Source organism: Zonotrichia leucophrys, chromosome 1A (assembly GCF_028769735.1).
Source record: "Zonotrichia leucophrys gambelii isolate GWCS_2022_RI chromosome 1A, RI_Zleu_2.0, whole genome shotgun sequence".
Taxonomy (NCBI): domain Eukaryota; kingdom Metazoa; phylum Chordata; class Aves; order Passeriformes; family Passerellidae; genus Zonotrichia; species Zonotrichia leucophrys.
The window spans coordinates 65,019,560-65,035,556 of NC_088170.1; the positions used below are offsets into that span (position 1 = coordinate 65,019,560).

At 42.0% G+C, this 15,997-nt stretch overlaps 1 protein-coding gene across 3 annotated transcripts in view; it reads left to right on the top strand.

Moving 5' to 3' along the window:
• Positions 1-15,997, top strand: part of FAM107B (family with sequence similarity 107 member B) — a 93,049-nt gene that overhangs the window by 34,705 nt on the left and 42,347 nt on the right. The window lies entirely within an intron of this gene.

A 15,997-nucleotide genomic window follows, 5' to 3' on the forward strand; every position in this document is an offset into this window, starting at 1 on the left:
AACAAGTAATTGGCTCTAACAGTGCTTTGGCTCTATCAACGTTTCAAAGAAAATATTTTATTGAATAAAGCTATGTTATCTTTGTGTGCGGTTAGCAGTATTAAATACATGTGGCCGGCTCTTAATCTGTTCTGGGACTGTGGTAGTTGTAAACAGAGCCAGTTTCAGTGCTCAGCTTCTGCTGGGCCCTTTTGTATCTGACATCCCTGTGCTGTACAACTTTGGATCTGTTTGCATCTCATAAGAACCCAAAGAGGGCATGTCCGACACAGCTCAGGGCTGATGCTGTTCTGACACAGAATCAAAGAGCAAGATACATGCACATCTCACTGTGAAGGGGAAGAAAATGCTCAATGTTTCTTCAACTTCAGTTATTGTTCTAAAGTTTGCTCTGATTTGGCCAGACCTGGGGTGTTTTTCACTGTCAGTCAAGTATGGTTTGCAGCACAACATAATGTGCAAAGAGCCTGCAACTCTTCTGTGTTTGCTTAAAAGGCATGTAAGTCAGGGGTTTGATGTTTTGTTTTGACATAAAACAGTGGAAGGATTCAGGTGTGGAAAGAGAATAGTTTCACATGCTAACCTGAACATAATGCTGCAAATTTGATAGGAAAAACATATTTTTACAAGAAACATAAATTATCTGTTTAGAATTACATTTATCAGTAATACTTCCACTTCCCATGTCTTGCATGCTCTTGCCAGGCTTATCTCTTCAAATGCTTCATTTATATTAATCCTTCTAAAACCATGCTGAAGTGGAATACCATGAGTTCCCATTGTGGGGAAGACACTTTCCCTTTGCAGATGGGGAATAGGATCACAGGCAAGAAAATGAGTTGTCTGTGACCACACAGGAACTGTGTAGTGGTGGAAGAGCTTGAACTCATGTGTCCTGAGCTGTTGGCTGGTGTTGAAATGAAAGTATTGCCCCTGCCAGAAGGAGTGGGAGAAGAGAAGAGGCACAGCCCAAAAGGCACAGTGTTAAACTGGTTGGGTTACCTGGCTGTGATGCACTCAGTGGCTGACTGCTCTTCCATCTCAGCCATGCTGCTCTCTGTTATACTGTGGAAAACAGAAGGGTTTTGTAGTGGTGGGTACTTAAACAGAGTCAGCATACACAGGAGAGAAGAGAAAATGGAAAGGGATCTTTTTTTTCTCCTTTCTCTACCTGCCTTCAAACAGTGGGTGCTGTTTTTACAGATGGGTCTCTGGCTGGGTCTTTGGGGAGGTCCCACTCTGTCCCACTGTACAGTTGAGTGTGAGCAGGAAGAGACTTTGCAGAGCCAGGTGGGTGAAGGCAAGGCCAGACTGCCTTTCTGTGACCCCAGCAGCTGGGTGATGTGGTCTGAGTGCAGATCCCCACCCTGAGAGACCAGGCTTGTGGTTTGTTTTTTTTTTTAATTGTTTTCTAAAGGGGTGGCTGCTCTTCGTTGTGATATGCACAGACACTCACGTAGCTGCTCTTCTGACCTGGCTGCTTTTCTGCTTTGGCTTGTTGGTGTGAAGGGCTGTGGGTGTTGCATGACAGCAGGGAGTGGCCTGTGGCAGAAATCTTTTGGGGCTGTATGAGCAGGGAGCACTTTATTTTTATTGCAGGTGTCTGCAAAAAGAGGAAGGATGTGGTCTTTTTTCTGTGTAACTCGAAGCACTGCAGCTTATCTGCTACCCCTGTGCTCTGTCACTTTGGGAAAACTAAAGTAATTTAGTTTTTAGTAATTTAGCTTTTCCCTACAGTGCTGTGTTTGGTGCTTGATGGTTATGATTGAAGTGAAGTCAGTCCTGTTTGTCACTTTGGTTTCAAAATAACTTTTGTCTTGACAGCCTACTTCTTGTTCTAGGCCAGGGCTGTAAGTTTTGTGCAATGAAGGGTGGGACTCTCACAGGTGGGAGAACAGTGTTTCCAAACTGTGGCTATAAAAGAATAAGTTGCAAAGATTTTGGAGCATTTAGGGTAGTGCTGTCTGCTGGTCTGTGTCACATTTTAAAATAACTTTTGAAATCAGTATTTCCTCCATTATTTAGCCTGGGTGTGTAGCTGAAAGGGCAGGTTTTGTGGTGACCTAGTGCAGTTTGCTTGTAGCATAAATCTAGTCTGCAGTGGAGTTTACTGAGTCTTTAGCAAGTCTTCAGCTTGCTTAGCTGGGACAAGAATCCCAGTTTTATGATATCAGCAGGGAGCACAAATGCAATAACCTTTGCCTTGTTTACCTTTATTTATCCTAGAAGCAAAACTCCTGGATTTGCTTACATTTTTAAAATGTTTTTGACATCATGAAGGCAGAAGGTTGCCTTTTGTGCACATAGATGCTCCTCATCAAGAAACAGTGCAGTCATTTAGGAACAGTGGGACAAATCCCTTTCACTTTGATGAGCTCAATTTCTTTATTTTTACAGTTTTACTGCAATTTTTGGCATCATGTGTGCTTTCAGGATGAGCTGTAAAACCTCTGTGCTGTCCTTTAGCAAATCTCAGCATTTACATTTACAGCCTCTCTGTGTGAGCTGCATTAGGGTCCTGTAGAGAACTTGTGATAACAAAGCATGAAAAGTGCTGCTGCTATGAGGGGTATTTCAATATCCTGCAGAACAACCTTGTTGTGGGATAGATCCTGTGTTTTACCTTGTACAGGGGAATTACCTACCTACCTTTCTTCTAAGCTATAGAGCTGAAACCCAGGAATGCTTCTGAGGGAGGAACTGCCCTCATGTTTGGCTTCATTTGAAGCAGTCCCTCTGCTTTGTAGTATGTTTTTTTTTTAGGCAGGAGAAACTCATTCTTGAAGGTGTTACTCTATAAAGGGGACCTCTCTTTGAGCTTCTTTTCTTTCTTTGATGATTTAGAGCTCTCCTGTGCCCCTTGGAGAATGTCCAGCTCACTGTGCTTGTGCCCCATGGTGCTGAGTGCCTCACCAGGTCAGCAGGGTCTGCCCTGAAGGGGAGGCAAGCTCTGCCCACCAAAGGTATTTCAACAGTCATGGCATTCAGTGGGCATTCAGAGGAGGATGATGATGGCAAATAATAGAACAATTCCTTTCATTCCTTGCCTGTGCAGTGAGTGGGCATTTGTCAGACCTCATGTACATACACAGGCTTTTTTTTGTTCTGGTGCTAATAATAAATGGAGTTCACAGCTCCGAGTGGCCAGGATGAGAAGTGGGTCAGGGCCATTCGTGTGTGCATAACTGCATTCCTCATCCAGGCCAGTGCCTGTGCTGGATGCCTCTAAACAAGCTGCAGAGATCTCAGGGAAGCTGGAGTTTGTGCTGTCAGCTGGGTGAAATGCACCTCTAGCTGACTGCAGCACTCAGGGACAGGGCTCAGAGTGAATGCTCTGCAGTAGCTTTGCATGTTAGGAGGACCACAGAGGTGCAGCTTCGCTGTTTAGAACCTCTGAAGAGTGAGGAGTTTAAGGCAAAGTAAACTTTCCTCTTCCTGGCAGGCTGACTTGCTGAGCAGCCCTTTGAACATGTGCACTGCTCTGCTATTTCCCTGAAATATGGCTCTGCTACCTCAGTTTCCTCTGAAGTGTCACTGGGGACAAGGATGACTTGCTGAATGTCTCATTGCATTGCTGCCACATCCCTCAGACTTGCTGCTCCTTGGTGCCCTTCAAGGAAGAGTGGGTGCCTGGCCTCACCCTCAGATACAGTTTGGGGCTTGGCTGCTGGTAGAAGAAGAAAACCAATTTTCATCTGAAGCCACTGGGATTTGTTGAGTTTATTTTTGGAGAGAATAGGGAGGAGGAGTTTGATTGGCTTATGATTTATTTTATGGTTCTATGCTTAGGGGTTTTTTTTCATCCTAGAGCTTTTTGAGGTTACTTGTCCTTGAAGAAGATCTGTGACATATCAGGTGAGCTGTAATACACTTGTTTAACTCTCATAAACCTGGCACATCACTGCTACTCCCTGAAAACAGTCTGTCAGAAATTTATACACTAGTCTGGATGGGACTGGAGGAAAGGATAGGGGAAAGAATCATGGTAGTTTTGCTATTTTCATTGTCTGGGATTGTTTTTTTTTGGTATCTAAAAGCAAACCAATCTTTTCTTCCAAGGCTCAAGTACATTTGGGGCCATCCCTGTCTAACATGCAGAAGCAAACAAGTGCTGGGGGTTGTACCCAGGGTGTTGAGGGTGTGGGCAGTGGGCTTTGGCACACACAGGGGTGACCTTTGGGAGGTGAGCACGGCTTGCCTTGGCGCTGTCCCACTGTCTCCTGTGTCCTTTGTCATGGTGAGCAGCCAGTGACACTGCCCCTGATCAGAAGGGCTCAGGCACAGGGAGTCTGTGTGTTCTGGAAGGGAGCCCTGGCTGTGAGTGGTTTGTTACCACAGATGGCAACTGTGGGAGCCTGTGACTCTCCAAAGGCAATGTTAGCCTGCCCATTACTATTTATCTGTTTGTTCTTTCAAGTACAAGAAGGCTGGGCAAGTCATAAGCTTCTTACATAAAATATGAGCAAATATATTTTTCCTTTTTCAAAAAATACATTGAAAGCAAACTTTGGAATTCAAGAAAATAAGGTCTCTGAAGAGCAGAAAGCATTTACCTCTTGGTAAATGAAACTAAACCTCTAGGTAAGTGAAACTAAATCCTGATGAAAATATTTAAAAAACACTTTCTGAAGTACAGCAACTAGAAAGCCAACCTTGAAGCTTGCCATGAAGCTTGGAGTTTGTGAATGTCTGTGCCTGGGAGTCTTAGGTGGAGGATTTCGTTTAAAAGGTCCAAGCAGTGTTACAGATGCCGTTGTATCAAAGCTCTCTTTTGGGGAAGCTCCAGTCTGAGTTCTGGGCCTGTTTTGCTTTGTCTGCAGTTAATGACTGATTCATCTGGGTACAAAGAGGGAGAGGCTACAGGCATCACCTGGCCATGTTATATTCTACATCCTTTTCCTAATTGGGCAAAAGTGCAGTACCTTCCAAGTTTCCTCTATAAATCTAACTTAGTGAGTGTGCAATGACTGCTTTGGTTTGGTTTGTTGGTTGGGGTCTTTTTCAGTGTAGTATGTAAGTGAAATAAAATAAATTTCCTTGCTTGAGGATTTGAGGACAAGTTAGCACATGAAGTTAGAAAATAAGTGTGCCAACTCTTGTTTTGTTTTCCAGTGGCCTGAGGGTCCTTCCCACTTATCACTGTTGTAAAGAGACAGTCTCTGCCCTGGAGAATTTGCAGTTTAAGTAAGGAGGAGTTTGTGAGTGGATATTAGAGACACAAAAGATTCAGCATGTTGGTGTGAGGGTTGAAGTAGAAAAAATTTTCTTGCAATGAATACAGCTGCTTTGATGGAGAGACAGATTTTTACTTTAACTTCCTCTATAGCATTGTGTATCTTTATAAAGCTGCTTCATTGCTCGTGTTTATTGCACTACAGGAAGAAATTTTAGCACTTAAGCTGTTCCAGAGGGTTCTATATAATTTACAGCTAGTTAGGGCCTTCTTTTTCTCTACAGAAGCATTAAAAAAGCATCTCCTCAACCTTGGTACCTATTTCCAGGTAACTAATAGGATCAACAGATCCAAGACAATGTGTTCCTTTAGCTAAATGTAATCCATTTGCCAGCTTCAGCCAAAAATACTGCAGGGAGGAGAAACACTGGTCTATATAGTAAATCTAATTTTCAAAAAAGCAGGGCTTAATACAAGTTAGACCAGTACATTTTTTTCCCCTAGAAAATTTCCAAAACTGTCACTTTAATTAGAGCAGAAGACTGAAACTGGGAGCCAGTTCAAAAAGCAGAGTCAGGCAAGTCAGTGATACTGGGATAACTTTTTAAAGGAACTGGGAGAAGAACTTCAGGATGGGGAAGGAAAAATCCAAGTCCTGGGGGACTTGCATGTTGTGGCAGTGGGCCATATGGATACCTAAGCAGCTAAAATTTTTGCTCAAATTGTAATTCCTGTGTCTGTGTAGTCTCTTCCTCATCCCCTGCCATGGTTTCCTGTGGCTGAGTATTTCTTCCTTCTCCCAGAGCTGTCCCAGAGTTGTTAGCACGGGATGGCTGCAGGCAGCAGCTGCCAGGGGGAGGCTCCTGTTCCTGTGCTGCTGAGGCTGAGGTGGCCTCAGTGTGTGATGGACAGCAGCTTTGAGGTGCCTCAGTGTGCCATGGACAGCAGCTCTGAGGTGGCCTCAGTGTGTGATGGACAGCAGCTTTGAGGTGGCCTCAGTGTGTCACATACAGCAGCTTTGAGGTGCCTCAGTGTGCCATGGACAGCAGCTTTGAGGTGCCTCAGTGTGCCATGGACAGCAGCTTTGCCCAGAAGCTGCCAGGTTGCCCAGATGCCCAGGTTTGTATTGCTGTGCTAATTCAGATCTCGGTGTCTGGTGTACAAAATTATTCATTGCTGAAGCATCCTCATATCAGCTTTCAGCAAAGTTGTTTTCCAAGTTTTAGTTTTCATTCCCCACCACAGAACTATGAAAGAAAAAAGTGACTGGTTGCTGGATGATGTCACCTGTTCTACTCTCCTGTGGATTTTTTTGTGTTGATGGAAGGCTTTGTTTTGATGCTTAATTCTTTTGACTGACAGCATCTGGTGGCATGCAGGGGAGTGCTGCAGTGTAATGCCTGTTCTGTGCACTAAAAGTTTAGAATGAGCTTTAAAGCAGAGGAGTGTGTGCTTTCAAAGACTGTATTCCTTCCAACACTGAAATTGGAGTAATAAATCAAATTGGGCATGAAATGCATTGATAAAGTGGTGCTTTGTTAAATGACTGCTCTAAGGGATTGTTTCAACCCCTTCCTCCCATTTTAGTACTGGATCTTAATCTCTTTATTGCAAGTAACATCAGCACTAGTAGAATTAAGAATTAAAGTTTCAGCCAGTGGTATTTATTCCTGTTTTATCTCTAATGATGAAGAATCCTCAGCTGATTTCCTGCTCAGATTTGATGATTCACAAGGATTGAGGTTTATTTTATTTCCAGAATCTCATTTTGGTTTAGGGTATTTTCCCCTCTAATAGGAAGCTGATAAATTGACTGGTAAAACAGGCACAGATGTAGTTCATTTATTTTGGAAGTGCAGATGTTTCGCGTGCGAGGAAGTCGGGCAAAGATTGGATTTAGAAAGGCTCAGATTAACAGACACCAGCGAACAAAACATTGAATATCACAAAAAACTTATTGCTGTAAAAGCAATGACATAAGGAGCTCTTACTCCTCTGTATTTTCCCCCAGGAGGAGGAATGGAAAAAAATTCTGTACTGTAATATTCAGTCATTCAGATTCCTAAGATTAAATGTCTCTGTAATCAATGCACTCTTTCTTTTTTTAAAATTTTTTTGTTACACTGTCATAATTAGGATGCCATGAACTCAGCTCTGGGTTGCATGGTTTGCTACATGGGAGGCTTTTCAAGAACTGTAAGAAATGGGCTCCTTGAGGAAGGAAAGGATAGGGAGTTCCACAAACCATTTACAAAAATTACAACCATTCCAGTTAAAGTGGGTAATTTTTGCATAGAATTTTATAAAATGGTGTGTTTTAAAAACTGTGTCAGAGTAAACACATCTTTCCAATATCTATTTAAAGTACATAAATATTTATTATTGTCCTTCTTTTACAGATGAAGAAACAAAGGCTGAATTGGCTTGCCTAAAGCTATAACTAATTAATACAAGGATAGAATGTGAACTTGGGACTTTGAACCGAGAGAACAAACAAGATGAAACACTGCAAATAGAAGCATAATGAAAAGATAATATAAACTTTATATTTCAAGCATAAACTCACTACCCCAATATACAAATCATCCTCCCATAAATGCCTTTAGGCAAGTAAGCAGCCTGAAAAGCTGTTTCTCACTGAAAACAGAATCTGTTTAGACCAGATCATTTCTTTACTTGCCAATTTTGTGCATCTAGCATTAAGCTTGTTGCTTCTGAGAAAATTCCTGAAGACAAACTGGAATTTAAATTAAATTTTCAAATCATTTGAGTTCAAATGAAGAGAACCAGGCAAATTTAAACTTCATCATGAAAAGCTGCAGCAAAATCATGCTTGAAATTTCTTTTATTTATCTCCCAGGTAGATGGTTGGTGTGAGTCAGCCAGAGCTCTTGTACTAAATGTGGGAATGGAGCTGACTCAGAGACAAGTGATTGGCATCATTTTATGGGATGTCATCAACTGCAGCTTCTATAAATGTCAGTTTTTCCTCTGTCTTGGTCAAATGTTAATTTTCATTGCAGTTTTGACTGAACATAGCAGGAATTTTTTTGTTTTTCTTGGCTTTTGGTGTATTCCCTGGATCACAGGGGCCATCCATAATTAGTTTTTTTAAGGGAAAGGATGGTGGATCTTCAAGCACAATTTTTATTTCAGGTGATAGCACAGACATGGTCACTGCACCACTCCAGTGTCTGTGCATTTTGGAATAACAGAGTAGTCCTGGAACAGGGTTTGGGATTTCTCTCCTCTTTTTCTGGACATTAATTTGGAAGGAATTTTGGAAAGAATTCATTGCAGTGGTTTTGGTAAATGCCTTTGTGTCACTGGTGGAAATTGAGAGATAAGGAGTTTTTAGTGGCACTTCTGTATAACTTTAAGCAATTTCAGACTTTCATAATGATATTTTTTTTCTAAACATGCTAAGTTAAAAGCAGACCAAACATTTCCTAGTTTTCTGAGTTTCTAAATGCCTTCTGTACTGGATGTTGTTTGAATTGCATTCCTTTGCCTGAACTGTCTTGTTTGTTCTGGTGTTTGTGATTCATTTGAATGTGCACCAGCCAGCACTTGAATAATGGAAAACCTAAAGTAAATAAGTGATAGTGCCTGCTGGAGAATCAAAAGGTTCTACAGTGAGCTGTGGTGCTCTTTAGAACAATTCAAATATCTTTCTGTAAACAAACTGTTGAATGAAGAGTGGTTGAATGGAAGCTGAAAAGGTTGAATCATTCAAGTTTGGGACACTGGGAGTGGAGTCTAAATTTAAGTGTTATTACTTTGAAGTTCTTAAAAGTGACTATAGGGCATTCTGAGAAGGGCTTTCTTTACCTCTGCTCAGGATTTATAATTTAATCTAGGGTTTGGAGGATTAAACTGGGTTTATTCTCATTGCACCAGAGTTACAGTTTACTCCCATATATGGCATTTTTTTAAATGTCACTGGGTTGGGGTTTTTTCCTTAAAGTGAAAGATGCTTTAGAATTTAGATGGCAGTTCTGTAATTAACAACAGGAAGTTTGTAAAATGACTGGATGTGGTTCTTGAAAGATTCTGAAATATTAATCATGGTCATCACATTGATGTAGGTATGTTCTTCCTATTAGAAGACATTTGTATTTTAAACCTGAATAATTTTGGCTTCTGGGGCTTTTTTTGTTTAGGGGGGGCATTGTTTTGTTTTGGGTTGGGTTTTTTTTGATTTTGTTTTGTTTTGTGGGTTTTTTGTGTGTGTATTTGGTTTTGATTTTTTTCCTTAAATGTGCCCCAGAAGCCAGAACTATCTTACAGTAAAATTACTTTCAGAAAGAATGAGGACGGTGGGTACTTTAGTTGATCCCTTCATCATGTTTGATAAATTTTGAAAGAAAATGGGTCAGACTGTAACATTAGAATGTAAAGAAAGTGAAATATGAGATAACTAAAAAAAACAAGGTATATCTGTTTGTACCATATGTATTTATACTTTCTATCTGAGCTGCACGAGATAAGCTTGTGTGAATCTTTCACTCCATCCTCACAAACGTGACCTCTTCTGTGTCACATAACTGTTGTCATGCAGTTCACATGTGGTCAGTATGGTGGTACTCCAGTTTTGCCTTCTATAAACCTTGGTTTTGTTTTTCTGACAATTCATTTCCTGTTGATTCAAATTCTTTGTTTGTTTGTTGTTGTTTTTAACATTCTGCCAAAAGCTGTTACTTGCAATTGTCTGGCAGTGCTGGACTGAAGCTTGGCAGAGCCTGGACTCCTTTCATTGCTCAGCCCCCAGTTTACATGAGGTTTAGGGGAATTTCATGGAGGCTTCAGACCCCTTAAAAATTTGGCTGCTACTGGCCAAAAGTTATGGGGCAGGTTGCATGTGCACACTTATGTTATCATACAAGAAATCTAAGAATATAATGTAAATTCCTGACCTGGCTCTGTATTTGCTTCTGGGTTATGGAACAATTCCCCTGAATGTGTTTTTGCAGCCTTGCTTTGTATCCAGGGAACTCCCTGTGGGTTTTGCCAGAGCCATACTGATTTCATGAAGATGTGGGCATCAGAATGGCATCCTAGAGTTTTCCTGTCTCCTGTAAATGCTTTGCTACATGGTTGCTCCCTCTTTAGCAAGGCTGTTGTGCAAGAAAACCACACTGATTTCCTTCAGCATTATCTAACTGGCAGTTTGTGGGTAGCAAGTGAGGAAGAGCAGATAAAGATTTTGTTCTTTCTGACTTTCTGACCAGTGAACCACATGAAATTTTGTAAAGCTGGAGGTGGGGAAAAACCCCAGTGTGTTTCAGTCACGTTATTTGGTTACAGCTGTAAAGGGTGTTATTCATTTATCACTTCCTTTAGAAGTTTTCTGCAACTGCATGAGCTATTCCTGCAATTCAGTGACATGTGCATCACAAAGGCTTGAAAACTGGAATGGATAGGAAACTCCTGTTATTTCAAATTATATAGTTGTAAACTGGCTGCAGGCCTTTGGGTTAAAAGCATTGATTTCAACATTCTGCTGGGTTGTATCACAGAGGAGATAAAAGTTGATTTTACAGGAAGTGGAAATTTAGACACGCTAGTGTGGAGCTCAGTGAGCCCATGGTGAATATTTGTTGGCTGCTCACAGATCATATCATAAAGCAATTTATTTGTATCAGTGGCCTGTCACATCATGTAGGATCAGTCTTTCCTTTAATAGAGAATACTTATTAAGGAAAGCTACTGCAGACCTGAGCTTGCATTCTAGCTGTGATATCTCTGTGGGCCAATAACCACATGTTTTATCTGGTTTTCTTCCCAGTGCAGGGACATGCCTAGTGAGTAACACATGAAAACCAAATATAACAAGGGTTGCTACATTTGGCCGACTTAGAGAGTATAAGTATCTCATTATTTTTTCCTACTTCCTGCCCTTTTTTAATTTGAAATGCAGCTATCTAATTTCTTTTTAGCAGCCTAGGCAAGGTTCTTTCCTATTTCATTTGCAAATTAGTCTTTTTATGGGTATGGCTATGTTGAATGATGAACTTGGTTGTTATTTGTTTATTTTTGTGGCAGCTTTTTTACTTGGCTCTTGAAGGAAGTAACAGTTGTTTTTTCTTATTTTCTTTGTACGTCAAGGAAGGTGAGGGTTACATTCTACAGGGGAGGAACAAAGCAGGATGTCAGAAATGCACCACTTACAACTATCAATAAAACTTTAATTAACTAAATGCTCTGTCTGGCTTCTTGCCCATGTAATATATAAAAATCAGAGAGATTCTCCTAAGTCATTATTACTGGTTATCAAAAATACTTATGTTTCCATTTACAGTAAAGCCTGAAGAATAATTGGCTGACAAGTCTCAATATGCAAAGAAAACTTGGTTATTCAGGTTATGCATTTCCCTGCATTTGCATGTTTGCACTGGTGTGCTGAACAGTTGCCTTTATCAATCCAATCCAAATTTAAAATTGCCTTCATATATCCAAAGTGTGAGTCCCATAGCAGGATCCCTGCTGACATTCTTGTAAGGTCTGCCCATGGTTTGTAGCATCACAAAGGGTTTGGGTTGGAAGGGACTTTAATGATTATTTACTGACAATTCCCTGCCATGGGCAGGGGCACCTCCCACTGGAGCAGGTTTGGTCAGTGCCCATCCAGTCTGGCTTTGAGCGCTTCCAGCATCCTCTGGATTTGCTGCAGTGTGAAGGATTCCATCTGCAGGAATCCTGGAGAGGAGAGCTCTTGGTGAGCAAAGCCTGTGCCTTTAATCTGGTTTCTTTTGTGCCTCCTCCTGTGCCATTAACCTGCTTTCTCTTGAAGTGATGTCTTGCTGCAAGTGCTGTTCAGCACTGTCAGGATTTAAACTGTCTGAGCAGGAATTGGGCAGCTGGGCTGCCACTGCAGATGGTGTGACTCATTTTGCCTCCCCTAGGAGGAATGAACCTCCCTGCTCCAAACTTCTGTGAGGTTTTTAGTAATTCCCAACCTTTTCTGCTGGAGACCAGTAACAGTCTGCAAACCTGTCCTGAAGGGATGGAACCAGAATCAGCTTTGCCTGCAAGTGGCTGCATTTACAGTCATGTATAATGAGAAAAAAACAACTCTGACTGCCTTGCTTTACTTTTTATTTCTGAATCCTCTGGTTTTTGTCTCTTAATCTTCAGGCTCAGACAATAAATGGGGTTTAACTGTGGATCCTAACACTGAGCTGATTAGGTGCAGATCTGTGGATCAAACATTGAGCTGTCAGAAGGGAGACTTGCCATGCTGCTCACAATGAAATGGTGTCTTGTTAGATCCCCATCAGACAAACCACAGGTCAGTGTGTTTGTCCAGAGCCCAGCAGTCCCTGGGTCCCATCCTGTGTGTACCACAGGAGGGGAATATGCAGGGACAGCACCCACACCATTGTTAGGGCAGCCCTGGCACCAGGCAGGAGCTGGGACTCTGTCAGCTGCAGATTTGGTGTGACTCTCCCCCATTTATCCTCTTTGTGGGGATTCTGGGCCCCTCTTTCCAAAGGGTCACTGCATCCCCTGCTGCAGGAACTGTGGCACTGTGCCCAGGTGGCCCTTGTGGCACACAGGGGTGAGCTCAGGCAGCATTTCCCACCACTGAGCTTCCCCACATCGGCTCCTTGATTGCCCATTTCCCATTAACTGCAGATGCTGTCAGAGTCTCCTGGCTCTTTTCTTGGCAGTGTTGTTATAAGAAAGCATTTTTAGTAGCTGCTTTTCACCATCAAAATGGTTATTCTGCCATGAATCAGAGCTGACTTAAATGCAGGTGAAGGATGACTCCCTAAGCTGGGGTGTCTCTGCCAGACCCCAAAAGCAGTGGAGCTTTCTGCCATGTCCTGAGCTGCCTCCCATCATCTCCACGTCCCTGAGTGGGGTTTGCCACAGCTGACAGCAACCTGTCCTGACAGCCTGCAAAGGCTGGGGGGAAGAAAACATCCTGAAATCCCACTCCCTACAAATGGAGAGCCCTGGTAACCATTATTATCTTTTGAGAGCCAGGACTTCCCAGGGTTGCTCTTTGGGGCACAGGAAAACTCATTGTTTTCTTCCAGCCCATTTTTTTCATTCCCTGGTTCGCCATTCACGTAAATTTCCTTTTAAGTGGTGTTTACATTTGCAGCTTTAAAAATGTGGGAAAGGTTCTGTCGTGGCAGGCTGTAATACAGTCCAAGTAACTATTTCTGAGCTGGCCTTGCATTGCCTCTTGCCCTCTCATCTGTCATCAGCTCCCTCCTGCGTTTTGTGAAGTTTTTGCTTCACTGCTGAGAGTGGCACAGCAAAAAGTGAGCTCATCCAGAGCTCAAATTACTGTTGAACCAGTTCAGGTCTATTTAATGGAAACCTTCCTTCTCCAAACCCTTTCACACTCCTTTTACTTGAGTCATAAAACTTCTTGTGTTTGAACTTAGTGAAAACAAACCCCAAACCCTTTCTGTTCTAGTTACAAAACACTTTGATTCCTTTCCCTGGTTTTGTTTAGCATTATTTACTGAGCTCCTGCTGGAGCAGCGTCTTGGGGTAAAAAGACACTGCTTCTTAGCTGAACAATTTAAATTTTTCATCAAGGGAGATGTATAACCAAACTCTTTGTGAAATGAGTTAGCCATCCATTCTACTCCAGCTCCAGGAAGGAAGTGTGGATCATTTCAAAACCCAGGAGAGTTTGGACACGACAGGGTAGGTACCTAGGCAATAGTATCTCATCAGCTGTGGACATAAAGGAAAACTTTCTGGCAAAAGCTGCCATAAATTCATTACTTTGGGTGCGTGTGTGCATCTGAGCTCATGAGACAAGGGTGAATTTTTGCATGTTTGCTGGGTAGTGGTGTGTGAGCATCAGCCCATATTTACAAAAACAGTGGTATGTGTCTTCTCCATTTTTGAAATTTTTTTCCTGAGGCAAAGATGTGCCAGGATCCATTGTTGACCTTGTTAAGTAAATTTTATCTCTCCTTCTATGTTCTAGTTTTGCTTTATGGGTTTCTGTGGTATTGGCTAACCTGTTAGTGATGCTTAAGTTTAGGGGGATCTAAGTTGCAGAGTCAGTCATGTGAAGAAAAAAATAAATTGTATTTACTTCTGAGTTTTTTCTCTGAACTCCTTGTATTGCTTTTGGGTTTTTTTTTGAGATGGGTGATACAAAGTTACTATGGCAGGGTGTGGACATCTTTTTAAAATTATCAGTCTTTCATTTATGCAGGAAAACCTTTGCTATCTTCTGCAGTCAGAATTTCAGCAAACCCACTATCACTGCAGAATCATTTGGGTGTGGGTTCTCTCCACTTGCTGTGTTTGACTTTCACAAGGATTAGTACATATCTAAAAACATTTAATGAGAACTAATAAAATATTTTAGCCCTGCAGACTTGTTTCTCTGTAAGCATTCAGCCAACATTATTGAGATCAATGGTTTCCTGTGTTTTATTAGCACAGCAGTTTCAGCTGGTCGTGCAATCTCACATTTCTTTTTATAACTATTTTATAAGGAGAAGGACCCAGTTGAACCAGTTCAGGTTTCTCTGTTGCAGTGCTCTAATGCTTGCTCTCATTGTAACAAATCTGTCTTGGCTGTCCATCTGCTGTGCTTCCCAAGCCTGTGCTGTCTCTTTTTGCACACCTGCATTTGTGCCAAAAGCTCTGCAGTCACTTAGGCAGCCGTATCTTTTTGACCTTTTTTGCCTCCTTGTATCCAGATGTGTACACAAAAGTGCACAATCCAATGTTTGCTTGGTATTTTTGAGCCAGCACAGGCTGAGATTCCGAGGTGGTTCCACCTCTCCCTGCAGGACTGCTCTCCTGAGCCAGAGCTGTGTGTCCCTCACAGCCTGGGGACAGAGCAGGGCTGGCAAAGAGTGGGTGGCAGCTGCTGTGGGATGGTCAGGACAGCTTGTGCCATCTGATACAGGGAGCCAGCTGGTTTCTGTTGTTGCCAGTAAGGGTGGGGATAAAAGGTGGGCAGGAAAAAGGGGCCATCCTATACCTGCACCCATTGCCCCAGTGCAGGGAGCTCAGCTGTAGCAAGAAGACTTCAGCTCTTGGGGCCTTGTGCCTCAAATACTTGTTTTCTGCTTCTCCAGACCAGAAAAATACAGGTGAGCAGAGCCTGAAGGCTTTTTCAAGACCTAATCCTGAGGTGATTCTGATCCTGCTCTGGATACCTGTGACTGGTAAAGCTGTGCCACTGTGGTTTCCTCTGCTCTGCTGCTCAACTGGTGGCACCAGGAGATGTGTGGGAGAATCCACTGCATTTGTGCCTTTGTCTCCATGCAGGAATCCTGCCATTATTGTGGTACAGGAGTGAGGGCAGGGGAGGGTTCTTTACATTCTCAGCTGGGGTGGTAAAACTTAGGTGCTCACTCATTATGAATTCAAAATTGGCAAAAGCCTGTTGTAGGGTGGAATGGCTTGGTTTGTCTTGCTAACCAAGTATTTTGTTGAATGTATAAATGGGGGTAGGTCTTTATTATTCATCAGGTCAAAATGTTAATTTTAACTGGATTAGAAACACATAAAGGTAATGGTGAAAAATAATATTTGTAAATTAGTTTTAGATAAATCTGTAGTTTAGCCATAGTGAAATAATTCAATCTAACAACCTTCCTTCCTTCCTCTGTTCTGAGCAGCTTCAGGCTTCCCCCTTTATTACCTCTTGAAATTTACTGGTTAAGAGGTAAGAACCAGGGATTTTTGTAGAAATAAACAAAATGTCTCAGTAATCTTTCAAATTCAGAGGTATTTTCTTGATTTTTATTACATTCAATGAATGCTGCAACTAGCTATTTTAATTCAATAAATAATTGCTCCAAAGCTGAGAAAGTGATGAAAAGTCAT